At 42.2% G+C, this 18,986-nt stretch overlaps 1 pseudogene; it reads right to left on the bottom strand.

The window, feature by feature from the left end:
• Positions 1–8,055: 8,055 nt before the first annotated feature.
• LOC136137549 (WD repeat and SOCS box-containing protein 1 pseudogene) lies at positions 8,056–11,106 on the bottom strand (annotated as a pseudogene).
• Between the last annotated feature and the right edge of the window lie 7,880 nt (positions 11,107–18,986).

Here is an 18,986-nt window from a genome sequence, read left to right as displayed (position 1 = left end):
TTGACATGTGGTTCTCAAATAGAGCTTTCAAATAAATGCAAGTTGTTACCATTTTCACATCACACTGGACTGTCGGTATAAATATACAACTTTTTAAGAAATGCTTCTAAGTCATTATGGTTCTGAGGTGAGGGAAGCACTTCACCTCTCTGAGCTCACTTTATTCATCTGAAAACATACTTTACAGGGTTAACAATGAGAGTTCATGGCATGATATCTAGATGTTCAATAAATGTTACTTGAATCTAAAATGGAAACAGCTAACCTCAACTTTCTTCCTGCCATTGTCCACCCCCAAACCATAAAATACACAGAGCAGGAACCAGAAAAGGAACTCAAGTCAGTCCACTCAACAGTTTGGTTAGAAGTTTGGTTGAGACACAAGATCACGACTCTGGATTTACAGGTGGATAAACAGCCCTCAGTAAGCCTGGCCCCACTAACATGACAAGGAGTCGTGGCTATATTTAGAAAAATACCTGCCTTTTCTTTTGACATTTAGGAAAGAGAATTTGCTGATTTTTAGGGTTTCCAAACTGTGTTCTATGAAACAATAAGATTTTGGAGGGTTCCCAGGGCTCTGGAAGGGAGGGATAGTAATATAGGGCAAAGAGGTGGGCTTCTGTGTCCCCCATCTGTGGTTCAACCTGAACAGCTGCATTTTATAAGATTTTATTTGGAAGGCAAAGTTTTTGCTTTAAGACAACTTAAAAATATGACCAGGCTAGACCATGGCCCTCATAAGGCCTGGTGGCAGGTCCCATCGTGATGAGTCGGGCCTTCTGACGTGTTCTAGAAGTGGCACTTCGAATGCCAATGATTGGTCTAATCAGTGAGGACTGAAGAGGCAAAGGGAAGAGCTTGAGGAGAAGCCTCCCGGAGAAATCAATCAAGCAGCTGACATGCACTGTGTTACTTTGTGCCGACCAATGACTAGCGCCCAGAATTAATTCCGCTGATGCTCGTAACAACTGTGACTTTTGGTGCCAAAGATCTGCGCCCTTAACCTCTGTGCTGTATTGCTTAACCATACAAATAGATCGTGTGAATAACCGAAACTATAAAGAAAGCCCATCAGCTCTAGTGTTGCCAGGAGTGTCTCATTGGTAAATGAGGGATCATAGGCCACTACAGGATGGAACATCTAGTCTGAAGACATTTCCCTCAATTTCCTTCTGAGGAAGCCCTAACTGTGAAAAGGCTATCGTGCTGTCCCGACGGCAGGTCACTGCAAGGAAGACGTTCTTCTGGAAGCTTCTTTTAGCCTAAAACTTCACATGCAATCAGCATAATTTATAGATGGGATTTACATATTTTTAAAATATCTCAAAATTAAAATGACTAGTAACTTATCAGTGAAACTACCAAACCCACCTCCCTTCACTCTTCACCACCAGACATCCAATAAAGTCACCATCCCAGATGCTGCCGTGTCCATCCCATGGTTTCATGTCACCCCTGTTTGGGGAAATACAACTGCCCAAGATGGGAAATCTGTCTGCCATGGCTTATTGGGTATGTTTTGGAACTCTGTTATATTAACTTATTCTCCCAAACAAATCCCACACTGCTGGACCTCCTTTCCCTTCAATGACCTAAGGGTAGGGCAGAGATATCTTCACATTGTAGGAGGGGTGGGTTTTCCATGGAGTTTATGAAGCTTAAGGTTCAGGGCCCTAACTTGTACAGTAATGTGTCAATGTAGTCATAAGATTTGTAAAGCTTGCAAAAGAAAAATCGTTCAACCCCAATCAGTTAAGGCCTCTGTCTCCTTTCCAGTCCTAATTTCCCTCTGATACATCTCCCCTCTTGTCAGAGGGCAGTGGCGTGGCCGTGGGCATTTGGGGTCTGGCTAAGGGGAGGTAGATCCAAGGGCATGTGATCTGTGTGAGGTGTATCCCTGCAGCTTGCAGTCACTTCTGTGCGTGGTAGTTGCTGTGGTTCACGAAGGGCTTCCAGAAATGCCCGGCCCTCTCCACGCTGACCCACCCTCCAGTGTCGGGGTGTGAAGACAGGAGGGCAAAAGTCAAACGAGATATGAGTGTGGTTCCACAGCAACCAGTTTTAAAGTATTCATAGTGGAAATGCACAAAACCAGAATTTTCTCTGTGGAAAATTCTTCCAAATCTTCAAGTTCATATTTCAAAGAAATTTTGAGATTTTTTTCAACTCTGAGAATCTTGAAAATTTACATGGCATAACCAAAATGAAGTGTGAAGTGGAAAGAAATTTATAAACTGTCAAAAATATTCTTCTCAACGATGTTAAAGGAAAGACTAAATTATCTATTATCTCTATAAAAATATATTATACCACCAGAGTTGTATGAAGAAGTAATCAAAGAGTATGTAGCCAAAACTACAGGAAAAAACTATTTCATAGGTGTGTCGGGCAGTTAATGAGTATAAATGTCTTTATTGACTTTGATGCTTACACAATTTGTCAACTTTTACAATTTTGTCATTTCTTGGGATTTTTATTCACATATTCACTTTTGTATCTAATTTTATATTCTCTCTTAAAGCGGGTGGCTAATTTTCATAAGCTTCAGACCCCCATCAGTCTGCATCTGCCCCTGATTGTCTCAGTGCCTTATCACCCAATTTCCTCAGAGCATTTATATGCCCTTTCCTCTGGAATAGTCTTACCCTAGAACGTTGCCTGTTTCACTCCCTCACTTCATTCATGTCTTAGCTGCTCGAGCTGCTATAACAGAATAACATAGGGCTGGTGACTTCTAGTCAACAGAAACTTATTGCTCATAGCTCTGGAAGATGAGAAATCCAAGATCAAGGTGCTAGTAGATTTGGTGTCTGGGGAGGACCCACTTCCTGGTTCTTACATGGCCGTCTTTTCACTGTGTCCTCACATGGTAGAAAAGACAAGGGGTCTCTACGGAGTCTCTTTTATAAGGGCATTAATTCCATTCGTGGGGGGCTCCACTCTCACGACATAATTACCTCCCAAAGGCCCCATCTCCAAATATCATGACGTCGGGCATTAGGATTTAACATAATGAATTTGGGGAGACAGGAACAATCTATGGTAACTCAGGTGCTTGCTCAGACGTCACCACACTCAGGAATCCTTTCCTGGCCACCCCATCTAAATAGAATCCCCTTCATTTCCCATCTCTCTCTATCACTTTACACCACTTATTTCACAGCACTTACCACCTGCCACATTTGTGTGTACTATAATATAAGCACCACAAGAGGGCTGACATGTGTTTCGTTCACTGCCTTATCTGCGTTGCTGATATCGGTGCTGTGGATGAAATATGTCACCTGCCATATCAGTAAACAAAGGATGTTGTGGCCATCAAGCAAGCAGCCACTGCAGTCACCACCAATTGTGCACCCGGAGGGGATTCAGGAGGGAGAAAAGCAGGCTACTGGCCCTAGTAGTTAGGGTGCATATCAAAGGGATGATTTAAGTGAGCCCAGACTCTTGCATCTTCCCATCCAGAGAAAAGCACTAAATTCATTAACTTAAGATGTCTGGTTTTCCTTCAATTAAGTGTAATTTTTTTTTTTTGGTCACACTGCACATCTTGCAGGATCTCAGTTCCCTGACCAGGGATTGAACCCAGGCCACCATGGCAGTGAAAGCCCAGAATCCTAACCTCTAGGCCACCAGGGAGCTCACAATCTTCTGATGTTCTGACTACTTCGTTTTTGTGGCAAAACTTCTGGAACCCTGGCTCCTCCCTTACCTCTTCAGAGAAATCCCTCGGAGCTATCTGAGAGGCTGCCATCCAGGGTTAAGTCCTCAATTTTGTCCACCAAGTAAAACGATTCTCAACTTTTAGGTCATATATTGCTTTTCAGTAAACAATGCCTAGCTCATAGTGGGCAATCAAAACATATTTGTGGGTTGAATGAATAAAAATGTCTGTGTGTGTGGATACAAAGACAGAGATATATGCCCAAATCCATTAAAGGGTTCATCTGCCTGATGGGAAATCTTTGGGCTCAATTAACATTGTAAAAATCCAATTCAAAGGAGGAAGAGGAATCCTCATCTTTCTGTGGGCCCCATGCCTTTGCCCAGTTGTGTCAGTTGCTTTTTTTTTTTTTTTCCATTTTAACAGGTGATAATCTACCTTCACCCTTCTCAGAGAAGCTCCAGGTGAAAAATCTTAAAACAGTACGAGAATTATTTTAAAAACTGGTAATTTTTAAAGGCAAGACCCAAATGTCTTGGCGGTCACTCGCCTCTCCCACAAAGAGAGTCAGTAATGGTTGCAACAAAATCCCCCAGGCAGATTGTAGGTGGCTCATTAGCTGAGGAAACTTGGAGATGCCTGAGACAGGACAGCTTCTCTCTAAGCCGGCAGCACTATCCGGGACGCCTCCAGGCCACCGGTTAGTGAGCTGAAGCTTTCCTAATCTACTCCCGCGCAGAAAAGAAAGCCCTAAAATAGGGTGTAATCATCTGATAGAGAAATAAGGACCTAGATTCTCCACATGGCAACAGCCCGGATTTTCTCCTTATGAAGCAATGATCATTTAAATTTCCTGTTAATCCTTCAGCCGCTCTCCTGTTGGACTTAGCATTGGGGTGCACCCAGACTACTAATACTGGACTGATCGGTGATTTAAAAACTAATCAGAAAGTTATCAAACATGAAGGGGAAAGGAAAAAAAAAAAAAAAAACTGGTGGATTTTTATTTCCCCATCTTGTGCCAACACTGCCACCTATTGTTAAAAATACATAAAAGGAACGCTGCAAGTAAATCCTTCCAAAGAAACGGGGAATTAGGAACATAGTTGCGCTCTCAGCTGTTATTTCTTGTTGATTTTCTAAAATTGTGTCAACCCTGTATCATCTCAAAAGCCGAAATCGAGTTTTGAGAAGATTGATTATTTATTCTTTCTTCCAACACTCAGCGTTTGCCATTCAGCTGAAGAGCTAACGTGCATTATCTATTTCTATTGGCAAAAGCCACTTTCCTAAGGGCATTACGTGAATTGACTTGGGACTGTTCTTGGTCACAAGAAGCTCATGAGATATAGATTATTAGTAATACCCATATTAATTTTGTTTTACACATAACTGAGGCACGGAGAGGGAAAGTAAGTCACTCAAGGTTACATCTCTGGTAAGCAGGGAGCCACAGACCCTGTGACTCAGCACTGTTTTAACCATCACAGCGTCCTGCCCCTCATTCTAAGTGCTAATTGCCATGAAGGTGATACAAAATATTTAGAACACTTGGATCCAACCATCAACAAGTTGGGGGACAAGTGAATACAGCTCTTAATGGAAAAATGCAAAATTCAGGATGAGACCGAGTGCTTTATTTGATCACTAAAGGCTTTTCACATGGAGATTTGTGTCTCTGAAAGTTCAAGTTTCTACCCCATGCGTATTATAACCAAACAATAGAGTGAGTCCCACTGCTAATGCTCTAATTCTCCAACAGATGTGTGTTTTAGTGCAATTCCCTTCACCTGGAGTAATTTTAAAAATACATTTAATGTAAAATAGCTAGTGGGAAGCAGCCACATAGCACAGGGAGATCGGTGCTTTGTGACCACCTAGAGGGGTGGGATAGGGAGGGTGGGAGGGAGACGCAAGAGGGAGGAGATATAGGGATGTATATATATGTATAGCCGATTCACTTTGTTACACAGCAGAAACTAACACAGCATTGTAAAGCAGTTACACCCCAATAAAGATGTTAAAAAAGAATACATTTAAAAGATTTAAGATGGGAAAACCCCAAACAGGACAAGACCTAAGTTCCAGTTCTGGTCTGAGATACTTTACTTCTTTCGGTTTTAGTTGCCAGAACTGTAAACATGTTTATTTTATTTTATTTATTTTTAAATAAATTTAGCTAGTTTTGGCTGCGTTGGGTCTTCGTTGCTGCACAAAAATAAAGCCTTTCCTCCCTCAAAATGTTTATTTTTCTAGATATTTTTATGAACACAATATGACTGAATATTCTGATCTTACAAAATATCTTGATTGGTGATACAAAGACTGGAAGATTTTGTTGTGGACTAATGTACAGGCATCCTTGGTGTGCATGGCTGGCACAAAGGGACAGGTGGAAGGAGTTTGACCTTGGCTGGTTTACTGAGTCACACTAAGCAGCTACTCATTGCTCAATGGCATCTACCATTTAGGCAGACGTTTTGTTAAAGCTGAGCTTGGGGCTTCCCTGGTGGCTCAGTGGTTGAGAATCTGCCTGCCAATGCAGGGGACATGGTTCGAGTCCTAGTCTAGGAGGATCCCACGTGCCGCGGAGCAACTAGGCTCGTGTGCCACAGCTACTGAGCCTGTGCGTCTGGAGCCTGTGCTCCGCAATGAGAGGCCGCGACAGAGTGGCCCCTGCTCACTGCAACTAGAGAAAGCCCTCGCACAGAAACAAAGACCCAACACAGCGAAAAAAAAAAAAAAAAAAAAAATATATATATATATATATATATATATTTTTTTTTTTTTTTTTTTTTTTTTGCGGTACTCGGGCCTCTCACTGCTGTGGCCCCTCCTGCTGCGGAGCACAGGCTCCGGACGCGCAGGCTCAGCGGCCATGGCCTACAGGCCCAGCCACAGCAAAAAAAAAAAAAAAAGATAAGCTAGTTAATTTCCATCCCACCACTTCCACTCACTGAGTCCTCTGCCTTTTGTGTATATTTAAACAAATTGGTTCAAATTCTGCTAAAAATATATCACTTGAAAATACTGTTAAACATTTTAGTTTCTGATGAGAAATGTGTGTAATATTTAGGGGTTTTTTTTTGCAAGAAAACCATATAATAATGGAAACTTTTTACACATTTAATTTTCAAACTGTTCTCTCATAGCATGTTTCTTTCAAAAGGGGTTATGCATTGTATTTGTTTTTATCACCTTTATTGTACAAGAAGATTATTAAGGGTTTCCCTGGTGGCGCAGTGGTTGAGAGTCCGCCTGCCGATGCGGGGGACGCGGGTTCGTGCCCCGGTCCGGGAAGATCCTACGTGCCGCGGAGCGGCTGGGCCCGTGAGCCATGGCCGCTGAGCCTGCGCATCCGGAGCCTGTGCTTCGGAACGGGAGAGGCCACAGCAGTGAGAGGCCCGTGTACCGCAAAAAAAAAAAAAAAAAAAAAAAGCTCAACAAAAATATATAATCAAGCATTTTACGTAATGCATACATTCTTAATATCTGCAGGTAAGATAAATAACAGAAGGCAAAAACAGATATACTAATTGTATTGCTTCTCTTTGGCAAGTCACCAATATTACCCCCTGCAGAAACATAGGATATGTGTAAAAAGCAAAAATACCCACTACAGTCGTAAAATAATTGTCCCTTAGTAGAAACAACAAAATATTTAGCAATAATGCAGTAGACGGATTTTTCAAATTGACTAAAATTTATTATAATACTTTATTTATACCACAGGGGTTAAAGTAGCAAGCTGCTTTCCAAAATTAAGGCCCACAGCAGTAGTTAGGAAAAAAAAAAAAAAAAAAAGACACCCTTTTTTCCTGGTTATATCCTGGCTATTTTTCATTTAATAATGTCACATTCAAATTCTACCTCTCAGCTGCCGCTCCTAAGGAAAACAAAATCCTTCCCTAGACAAAAGCTGTTTTACTTGAAGGTCAGTTGTCTGACCACCCCCCAACCAAATACACATTTTGTTATGAGGCATTCAGCTTTCTTAAGTCAGTATTTGCCATCTAACTCAGTGTCCCAGAATGAAAAAATTCCTTCCACTTTACAGCAAAGATACATATTGTGGCTCTACTGAAGCAATGTATACATGTTGGAACTAAAAATTAGAAAAGCAAAAGGGTCCATTCAACACACAGCAGCTTATATCGAAATATATACATGTATGTATATGTTCTCACAGTTACATTTTAGAAAAATATTTACATGTTCAGAAATATTTCTCCTAAGGTCTATAAATAACACTTTAAAAGCTCAACTGATGAAAATGCAATACAAGAATGTATCAAATTAAATAAATCTCCTAAACCTTGAAGTCAGTAAAGCTTGAGGTTTGTGTAAAGTGTGTTGTCAGTCCCCAATACTAGGGAAGACAGCATCCTCTAAACACGGTAGGAGAGGAACTCTAAAACTTTGGAAGGAATCGGCAGCTCCTGGACTTCTTGGGTGGGCATCACTCTCCGGACTGGTATGCGACATAAATGTTGAAGGCTAGGGACTTGCCTTGGAGTGGCCCCAAAATACACACTTCCATCATGTGTCCCAGCAGCTAAAACACTGCCCTCAGTAGAAAAGGCACAGCAAAGACCATTGCTCAAAGGCGTAACTTGTACTGGATAATCCTCATCAATTCTCCAGAACCTCACCATTTTATCATCAGCAAGGCTTGCAACATGCAGTCCATCATGACTAAACAAGACAGATCGTACCCATCGGTCATTTGCTCCTCCAGCAAATATTGGAGTGGGTGGGGAAAGCAGGTGCCCAAATTCCATCAGAATGTCTCCAGTGTGTGGATCCCAGATATAAACTCGAGTATCATAAGAGGCCATAGCCAGTAATGCTCCATCAGGAGAAAAGTCACAAGCTACAACATCATGGTGATGTCCTTCTAGTTTCCGTATCATGGTATATTTATCCATATTCTGAAGGAAAACTGCTTTACTGGCTCCCACTGAACACAGCATAGAAGAGTCAGGAGAGAATGCACAGCTGTACACCCAGTTCTGATGGCCCCTCAATACTTTCATCATGTTTCCATCATCTTTCAGGTCCCACACTCTCAGAGTTTTGTCTCTTGAAGCTGACACCAGGATCAAGCTCCCATCTGGAGCAAAAGTTAAATCTCTGACCACTTCAGTATGACCTACCAAGTTAAGGAGGAGTTTTCCTGTACATACATCCCATATTTTGATACACCCATTGTTTAACCCTGTGGCAAGGAGTAGCTGATCTTGTCCAAATTTGAATCGATGCCATTCTATGTTTACACAGCGACTCTGTTTTTCTGGAACTGAAGATCCAAAAGCAAGACTCCAGACTATATCGCCACAGTCTATAATATGTTCACGAGGCTTATCTTTTTGACCACCATCACTGTTTTGTCTTGACAATCTTAAACTGCTTGAATTGGTGATACTCTTGGTGCCATGCAAGAGAAAGTTCTTAAGGCAAAAGCAACAGTCCAATTTTCACGACCACATTTCTTGTCAAAAGGAGCTGCAGGAGCTAAGAGTTCACCTGTAGTACGCGATCTCACGATCTCTTACTTGTTGACCATCGGGGGAAAGCTGGCCCTCTATGGGGCACCGTCTGATTCCGGGGGCGCGATGCGGCGTGACGCGGGCTGGGTCCCTCCCGGTCCCGGGGACGGAGGGGAGGGGCGGGGCGGTCCCGGCGTTTTCTGCCGACCGCCCCGGGAAAGCTCCGGGAGGCCTAGGACCAAACTATGGAGTCAAACACAGACAATAGATGCTGTTCCCTTTCTCGCGCCTACGGACCAAGATGCTTCCCTCCACACAACCGACTGCAGACGAGACACTGGAGCAAGATCTTGTTTTTAAAGAGTAGAAAAGTGGTTGCACAGGGCTGTGGGTGGAGGAAATAGGGAGATGTTGGTAAAAGGGTATACATTTTCAATTATAAGATGAGTAAGGTCTGAGGATCTAATGTATAATATAGTGACTATAGTTGATAACACTGTATTGTATAGTTGAGATTTGCTAAGAGAGTAGAACTTAAATGTTCTCACCAAATAAAAAGGATAACTGTGTGAGGTGATGGAGGTTTAAATTGGCTCCATGGGGGAAATCCTTTCACAATGTACATGTGTATCAAATCAGCCCGTTGTATACTTTAAATATCTGGCAATTTTATGCGTCAACTATACCTCAATAAAGCTGAAAAAAAATCCTGTTTATAAAATGAACCACATTTGCTAATTTCTGACTACAATTTGAGACTAAAACTTGCAATAAATTATGCAGTAAAAATAATATAGTAATATTATAGAGACTCTGGAACTATATTCTGGAATCTCTTTTTTATTCCAAAATAGTCATTCCATCAATGAGTAAATGTACCCAGTTTTACCATAAATTGTTTTTAAATTTATTTATTTTTGGCTGCATTGTGTCTTCGTTACTGCATGTGGGCTTTCTCTAGTTGCGGCGAGTAAGGACTACTCTTTGTTGCGGTGCACTGGCTCTAGGCACTCGGGCTTCAGTAGTTGTGGCTCGTGGGCTCTAGAGCGCAGGCTCAGTAGCTGTGGCGCACGGGCTTAGTTGCTCCACGGCACGTGGGATCTTCCCGGACCAGGGCTCGAATCCATGTCCCCTGCATTGGCAGGTGGATTCTTAACCACTGTGCCACCAGGGAAGTCCCTTGTTTTTAATAAAGAAGTAACTTACTGTTGAGTATCAGTCTCCTAAAACATTTTAATGGCTCATAAATAGTTCTTTTTGTATTTCATCTTTGAAACAATTTAGCAAATACCATAAGCTGAGATACGATGGAGACACCTGTATTACGGAGCAAACGTCTCACACCGAATTATTTGTCCTCATTCTTGTTTCTTCTCTACTTCAGTGATGTTTTCTGTGCCTCTTCCAGCAATATTTGCTGACAAAGGAATATACTTGTGTCAGTTTCCATGTTACTTCCAGTATTTTGTTTCAGCCATTTTAACCTCAGTAAGAAGAGCAAGGGGATTTGCCGTTATGTGCATCTGCTATTATGTAAGCTCAAAAGATGCTTGTAAACATTTATTACTGTATGTAGTATGTCAAGGAGAGATTACATCTTACTTGACTTTAAGCATCACCGGAAAAATTGTAATGTTCTTCGTGTTCCTCATGTTTCTAAAAATCTTGCTTGCAAAGTGATGACATAAATAAATTGTAATATATCACAACATGCCAAATGAAGAGACCATTGCAGGGTGGGGTGCCCATTCAGCCCTCAGGACATCTACATACTACACTATGCGTTCTGCACTACACGTGACTAACACAGCCATAACGACAAGCGTGTCTGTGTCAACCCTTCTACGAAATACCAGAAATGCTTAAAATGTTTCTTTTCAAATATAAAAACACACACAAATACATTTTCTAATATGTTCTTCATACAGCACAATGGATCATCTTGCCCATCGTTGTAGAGGCTGCTCCCAAAGAAATGAGGCAAAACGGGCAACGCAGAGGTCACTGGAACCACCACTATCCCACTGAAAATTAAGCCTACTGAGACGACAAATGTCATTTTATTACACCTTTTAGTGATGAGCACACATTTATAAATATTATTTGAGAAAAACTTTAACATTTTTAGTCAGAATCACCCTAATGATCTTTTTAAATAGTGGCAAAAGGGGAGAACACTAACTCCTGGTTTTAGTTGGTAAATATCAAAGTGACTGTGGTATGCCAAATAATGTTCCCATCCTAATCCCTGGAAGCTGTATGTTTCCTTATGTGAAAGAGGGACTTTGCAGATTTGATTCAGGATCTAGGGGAAAAGAGGACCTTTGGCTGACACAGCAGACCTGTTGACCCGAAGAGATGACCTGCCTGAGATGAAGGGATGAGGGCTGAAGCTGAACAGTGGGTGACCTGTGCTGCATGGTCCCTCAAGCCATGGATCAGATGGGAAAGTTGACACCCAAGTGGATGCCATCGTGAAGGGTTAACCAAGTAGAAAGACCAGACAGGATGCTAGGTGCTGCAGTGATCACTGGGACAGCAACTAGGTGCACAGAACAAGGTGCTTCCACAGGCCCACCACGGGGCCATGACTCTGTCACCATGTAAATCAAGCCAAGGTCAGATAACAACTGTGGGGCAGAAGAGGGGTTAGGGAATATCCTGATTTGATTGGACTTAAATCTGAAAAAGCTGGAGAGAAGAAGTGGGCAAGATTAGATTTGAGTTTTCTCGCCTTCAGGTGGAATGGGGCTCTAAGTATATATTAATCTTGACTATAAAATTGTTTGTAAATAATTTTAATTATAAAAATGTTAATTTTCATAGCTGAATTCATAGTTATTTTATAGTATGAAAATACCACACTTGTACTGTGTCCCTAATACACCGGGCACACAATGAATACTCAATAAAGACTTGTTAATGTAAACTCAGGTCATGGGAGAGGCTCTTTCTTGGCTTCTCTCTGCACTTCCATTGGCCTCCTCTTCAGCTGTGAGCTATATTCCTGACCCTAGAACTTAAATGTATTCAGAAAGAAGCCAACATGGATATCCTAAACCTCATTATACGTCCGAACTTGAAACTGACACCAAGTCAGTATTTTACGACTAAGGGCTCCCAGGAAGCTAGTCTGATTTGGAGGTAGAAATGGATTTAAGAACACAGAGGACTTGCAAGCTTGATTTGGAGGTAGAAATGGATTTAAGAACACAGAGGACTTGCAAGCTTGATTTGGAGGTAGAAATGGATTTAAGAACACAGAGGACTTGCAAGCTTGACCCAGGAGCTCTCTTGGCCACCTGTGATGGATGTTTTCCTGCTGCCGTAGAACAGGTTGAAAGGGCAAATGAGCTTCTGACAAATGTAAGAAGAACTCTCTATTTAGCCTGAAATGGCAACAGGCAGACCAACGCTTCCCATGCAGGTCTGTGACGCTGAATTCATTACAGATCTAATAAAGCACTTTAGCTATCAAAAATACAAAAAAAAATTTAAGTAACAGCAAGTAGCACACAAAAATATGTAAGTTAAAAGCCTGGATGTAACCTAGAAAGCACTGCTCCATCCTTTTCCCGATTCTAATAGGTCTCTCCTACGGAATTTTCAATAAATCCTATTTTTCCCAATCTAATTTTAACAGCAAGGAGTTTTGATAATCTTTCACAGGATTGTGTTATAAAACTGGTGTTGAAAAATACTCTCCATGACGAGCTTTGAGGATCTTTACAGTGTAAGCATTAAAGAGCTTCACACAGAATCATCATCAAGAGAATTACTGGGTCACCTAAATGTATTAAACGATCTCATGGGATTACAGTACCTAAAACCCACAATCTTAAGTTTAAAATTTAATCATAAGAAGATAAGCATTGAACCCACCATTCCCTTTCATGAATTTTTACAGAAAAAAACTGAAAAAGCATGAGACTATTTTTTCACACTTTATAAAGTATTCACAAGTATTTACAAATTATCCAGGTTACCGATTTTTCACCTCATCACCACCATGATCTCTTCATGATTGCTTGAACAGAACAAATTTTCTCAAGTACTCTCTCACATGATCCTTGGTGGGTACGACAGAGGAAATATTCTTGTCCCCTCCCCTGTGCTCTCTATATTGTTCCTTAAGAAAATCGCGGACTTACAAGGTTCTAATTTTGCAAGACAGGGTCTCACATCATATCGATACAAGTACGCAATTTTTAAGAGAATTCACAAAGGCTAATTATGGTAAATGTTGTGGTTAACCCCCCACATTTACTCCACCAAACTCCCGTCAGCAATAGCATGACCAGGTGATTCTCACTTAAGAGGGACCCCTGGTTCAAAACTGGGCAAATAACCCAAGGCTGGCCTATGAGAAGACAGAAGTTTGGCTAATGGCTTCTGGGAAAGGTCCCTTATACGCTGAAGAGCAATGAGGGCTCAGCATCTCTTCCAGTGAATATGAAAAAAGAAGCGTGGAGCCTGTCTGCCATCTTGCAACCGTGGTAATTAGCAGCCTCAGGAGCAGCCAGCGTTGTGATGGCCAAACAGCCTGAGATGAACGATATGGGTCTTTGATGACATTATTAAACTGCTGGATGAACCGACCTTCTTGACTTTCTCTCAGGTGAGGAAATAAACTTATATTTAAGTCAATTTGAGCTTGCAAACGAACCAACTTTAATGGATGTCATTTCTTTCTAGTTAAACCCAAACCCCTATTTCCAGATACCTTCACCTACTTCTTCTCCATGTATGTCAACCCTGTGGCATGTCCAAAACAGAACTCATTTCCTTTTTCAACAATATCAGTCTCTACACTACCCAGGCTTGGGGTCCTACAGTTATTCTTTTGCTTCTCTTTAGGTCGTGTCATGTCTTTGAGTCATGATCTCTCATCCATTGACTTATTCCTTTTTGCGGTCTCACCACCCTACGTCAGATCTTCACCACTTCATGGAGACATGATCCCACATAGTGTATCTAGGGATCTCCTCATTCCTCTGTGAAAGAGGCCCAAGTATGTATGCTTTTGATCGAATACAACGTAAGGGAGGCACCTCTGGGAATTTGATTCCAACTCAGAAATGGTATTTTGTTCCTTCTGCATGCTCTATCTGCTAAGACTACGTCTGCTCTTAAAGATGTAGTTCAAATATCAACTTGGCTGTGAAGTTGCTTCACAACTGAGTAAATGTAAATGTAAATGTCTAATGGCTTCTCACACACTGGATTTCTCTCATAGCCCTGGTCTTTTCTACCAGGCACTAGAATCCTTTGGGTATGTGCCTTTCTCCTCCATGAGAATAAGGATTGCTTTGTATTCATCAAATATTCCCTCCATGTTTTATGACATTAATCTGAAAATTGCTTTTTTCCTATCCTGTACACATGGATTTTAAACACATACTAGGATTTTTAAATGCCATTTTTAACGTCTTTATTGGAGTATAACTGCTTCACAATATTGCATTAGTTTCTGCTGTATAACAAAGTGATTCAGCTATATGTATACATATATCCCCATAACCCCTCCCTCTTGCATCTCCCTCCCACCCTCCCTAACCCACCCCTCTAGGTGGTCACAAATCACCAAGCTGATCTCCCTGTGTTACGCGGCTGCTTCCCACTACCTGTCTATTTTACATTTGGTAGTGTATATATGTCCATGCCACTCTCTCACTTCGTCCCAGCTTACCCTTCCCCCTCCCCGTGTCCTCAAGTCCATTCTCTACATCTGCATCTTTATTCCTGTCCTGCTCCTAGGTTCATTAGAACCGCTTTTTTTTTAGATTCCATACATACGTGTTAGCAGATGGTATTTGTTTTTCTCTTTCTGACTTACTTCACTCTGTATGACAGACTCTAGGTCCATCCACCTCAAAACAAACAGTTCAAATTCTTTTTATGCCATTTTTACTGGTATAAACTGGGACTTGCATTAGCATACCTTAACACCTCTTCCAGATTGCAAGGATTGATGTTAGAGCAGTAAATAAAATGAGTAAACTCCCAGCCCTGGCATATACACTATTAGAGATGTCTCTCAAGTAACAATCAGGCAGTAGTTTTTATTCCAGGCCTATTCCTTGGAACCCAGCTAGTTTCTTTCTTTCTTTTTTTTTTTTTTTTTTTTTGCTACTTCTCACACCGTGATAGAAATGAAAATTAAGTATTGAATAAAATGCCTAGATTACATTCTTGAATAGAACAAATTTAATTTTCATGCTACTTTCCTTTCTGAATCTAGCACTGCAGAGGCTCCGGGTTTTAATGACTACAGGGGATAAAAGCATCCTCTTCCCTCCTCTACCAGTCATGCCTACCCATAAAATAAAAACTTTTGATTTCTCAAAAATATTGAAGAAATCATCCCTTCCTTCTACTCCTCTCACTCACTCACTCCTCCCCACTACCTCTTTGGGACAGACTGGATGTTAGAATCAGCCACTCACAAATGGCCTGGCCCCTCAATCCTTCCTTGGCCTTGTCTTATGAAGCTGCCTGTCCACAGGCCATGTGCCATCTTCTCCCCCCATGTCGTTCTCCCACAAACACAGAGGACAGAGAGCTCTTCTCTTGGCTACTCAATTGCAAAGCTCAATTCAAGTAGGAGGAAGCAGGAAGTGTGCCAGCAGAAATGACGGTGATATTTTTTGATCCCTACCTCTTGTAAAGATTCCCAATGGACCCAGCACTCTGATTATTCCTCCCCATACACACACAGATAATTCTCATGTGTAAACAAAACAAATGAAAGGCTAGAGAATACACATGTACATACTGCCTCTTTAAGTCAAGATTATAAAGGGTAACTTTAAAGAATATTTACGAAATTTTAAAACGTAGAACTTTCTTATGTCTTAATATGGCATCTAGGACTTCCCTGGTGGCACAGTGGTTAAGAATCTGCCTGCCAATGCAGGGGACACGGGTTCGAGCCCTGGTCCAGGAAGATCCCACATGCCACAGAGCAGCTAAGCCCATGCGCCACAGCTACTGAACCTGCGCTCCAGAGCCCGCGAGCCACAACTACTGAGCCGGCGTGCCACAACTACTGAAGCCGGTGCGCCTAGAGCCCGTGCTCCGCAACGAGAAGCCACCATAATGAGAAGCACGCGCACCACAAAGAAGAGTAGCCCCGCTCACCATAACTAGAGAAAGCCTGTGCGCAGCAATGAAGACCCAATGCAGCCAAAAATTAATTAATTAAAAAAATATATGGCACCTAGATGGCAATTTCTGACTTGGCCTCTCCCTGCTTCCCACAAAGCATACATGGAGACATTGAAAGTGATGAAAAGCCTTAACACTGAGATCTACCACTGGCAATGCTAGACTCCGGGGGTGGGAGGGTACAGAATTTCAATCAACTACCATGAAACAGGACCAAAGCTTGTCTGTAGCTTGAAGTAAGGCAGAGCGACCAAGTCCGGGGCCTGAGCCGAGAGACGCAAAGTTTACGTCTCAGAACACGGCAGAACAGAACCCAGCTGGCTGTCTCTGCCTCTGGAAGCAGCCAGTGCACTCTAACCCCAGTACCTCCGTTTCCAGGACATTCTGAGAGTCCCCCAAAACTACAGGGCAAGTGGTGAAGGGGAAGCAGCACACGTGTCAAGGGAACTCACTCACGGCACACTGGGAAGTGCAGCTCTGATTCCTAATATATCATGGGCGCAGGGCGGGTGGTACAGACAGAACGTGGCCTGGAGATGGCTTTCCAAGCTCTCCCTCAGTTCATCTCACTGGGTAAATAGACAACACATCAGGACATTCAGAGGTTGCTAGGCACTGGAAATTGGGCTGGGTGCTGTGTACGTGAAAGATCCCCCAACTGAACATCTGAGGTGGTCAATCCACCAACACCAAAATGTACATGATCTCCAGTCATCGACTGGGTTCTCATCTTACTGCATCACTGGGTAGCCTTTGACACAGCAGGTCCCTTCCGCCTTGAAATATGCTGTTGACTTGATTTCCAGAACACCAGTGGGTGGGTTCTCCTCCTGCCTCTGCATCTCTGATCTCCAATGCTGGAGGACCCCAGGAATTGGCCCTTCTGCGATATTCTTTGCTCTAATTACAGTCAGAATCCAGGTGATGTCCTCTTGATTCTCAGCTTAAAATCCATCCACATACTGATGACCCTACACTTACATCCCCAGCCTGGACTTCTGCCTTGAACTCCAGATTTGCACAGCCAGCTGCCCACTCGACACTGTCATTTAGTTTATCTAATACTGTTCAGACCTCACCATGTTTAAAATCCAAACCCTGATCTCCCTGCCCCACCAACCCCAACTGGGCTCCACCTACCACCTTATCCATTTTAGAAAGTGGTGGTTCCATGTTCAGCTCCTTAAGACAACACTTGAGACTTGGACTCTTCCCTTCCTCTTATGCTACATCCAACCCATCACCAAATTCTGTCACTTCATCTTCGAGATACATATGCACACTGTGTAATCTGTCACCTCCTTCCTCATCACCTCCCCTGCTCCCGCCCTGCTGAAGAGAACATCTTTCGCCTGGACAATTTCAATAGATTCCGAACTCGCCTCCCTGCTTTTACCTTTACTCTTCTGCAACCTATTGTTTATGTGGTGGTCTTCAGTCATTTTAAAACATAAGTCAGTTCATTTCACTCCTCAGCTCAACCTTCCAATGTCTCTGTCCTGCTCAGCAGACCTGCGTCTTCCTGCCCACACCTCCTTGCTCACATCACTCTCATTTGATCCGTCCTAACCACACGGTCGCTTCCTGAGCACACCAAATATTCTCCTGCCTCAGGACACTTGAACTTGCTATTTTCTATATCCGGAATGCATTCCCCTCAGATATCTGTAAGGTCTGCTCCCTCAATCCTTCAGGCTTTGGCTCAAATATCAGAGAGGATGTCTCTACAACCCATATAAAAAGGCACCACGGAACTTTCACTTCCAACACTCATGGAGCCTCCTCGCCCTGCTCATTTGTGCTTCAACACCCTTATCTCCACATGCATGCTACATTTTATTGAGTTTATCACTGTCTCCCCCAACTGGAAATCTAAGCCCAGACAGAGACAAGACTTTGTATTTCTTCACTGCACTATCTACAGTGCCTAAAACCATGCCTGGCACATACCGCTTGAATAAAGAATGCTGAACGACTGAATCTTTCCTTGTTCCTAAATGAAGTTACAAATTCTCATGGGCATATACAAAGGTGCTATAACACCGGTGTCTCAGAAGAAAATCTCTGAAAGCTGTCCTAACAACTTGTACTAACAAAATTATTATCACTTAAAAAGATAATATGAGAGATGAGGAAAAAAGTCCTAAGAATGTACAGAGAAGAAGAAAAACAGTATACAAGGTTAAGATGAAAAGACACAGGATTTAGATGAAAAGGAGTACTGATCAGTAAAGATGTTGGATGAGAAAACTAAAACTGTGAGGTAAGAAATAAAGCTTGTACTAGAGGTAGGAACAAGCAGAATTAACAAGACAGAAATTGAAGCAGTAGTTTATTAATTTATTCAGCTACTGCATACTGAGGGCTACCATATGTCAGCGAACAAGGCAACGGAAATTCCTGTGTGGTGCTAGTGGGAGTCTAAGTTGGTAGCATCTCTCTGGAAACCACTGTGGCAATATGCATCGTGACAGCCTTAAGATGCATAACCTCTGAGCCAATAATCTCATGTCTATGAAAATAATATAAAGAAATAGATATGATCATGGAGAGTCCATCACAGACTTTATACTAGAAATATATGCATACATATAGTATATATAACCACGTTATATATATCACAGGGAGCTCAGCTCGGTGCTCTGTGGTGACCTAGATGGGGG

Source organism: Phocoena phocoena, chromosome 18, assembly GCF_963924675.1.
Source record: "Phocoena phocoena chromosome 18, mPhoPho1.1, whole genome shotgun sequence".
In the NCBI taxonomy this organism is placed as follows: domain Eukaryota; kingdom Metazoa; phylum Chordata; class Mammalia; order Artiodactyla; family Phocoenidae; genus Phocoena; species Phocoena phocoena.
This window is presented reverse-complemented; position numbering and strand designations above follow the sequence as displayed.